Below are 409 nucleotides of genomic sequence, written 5' to 3' on the forward strand. Positions count from 1 at the left end.
CTGCCACTTCTCTTGCAGTCAACTATGTCTGTAATAAGGCAGTGCCTTTTACAGTTTGTTTCAGTGTTATGTGTTTCGTTATTCGTTTGTGATAATTTTTGTAGCCTAACTTATTCTTTGCCTTATTCTTTTTGCGAGGTATCTTATCGCATTTTTTTCTTTTTCTTTGTAGGCTTTTAATCTTTCCATAATATGGGTTTTGATCTTATTGGTGACCCTATAGCCTATCCTGTTGGAGGGTAGATGTTTCTTTTAAGGGAAAGCATTTTTCAACTTGATTCCAGATTGATTAATAAAAGGTTAGCATTTACCATTCAGCGTTGAGAATCTCCGTCCAGTCATTTGTTAGTTGATGCTTTGGTGCCCAGAGCAGCGACAAATAATCAGGGATGTTGGACATTCATAAAAA

Source organism: Penaeus monodon, chromosome 33, assembly GCF_015228065.2.
Source record: "Penaeus monodon isolate SGIC_2016 chromosome 33, NSTDA_Pmon_1, whole genome shotgun sequence".
NCBI lineage: Eukaryota > Metazoa > Arthropoda > Malacostraca > Decapoda > Penaeidae > Penaeus > Penaeus monodon.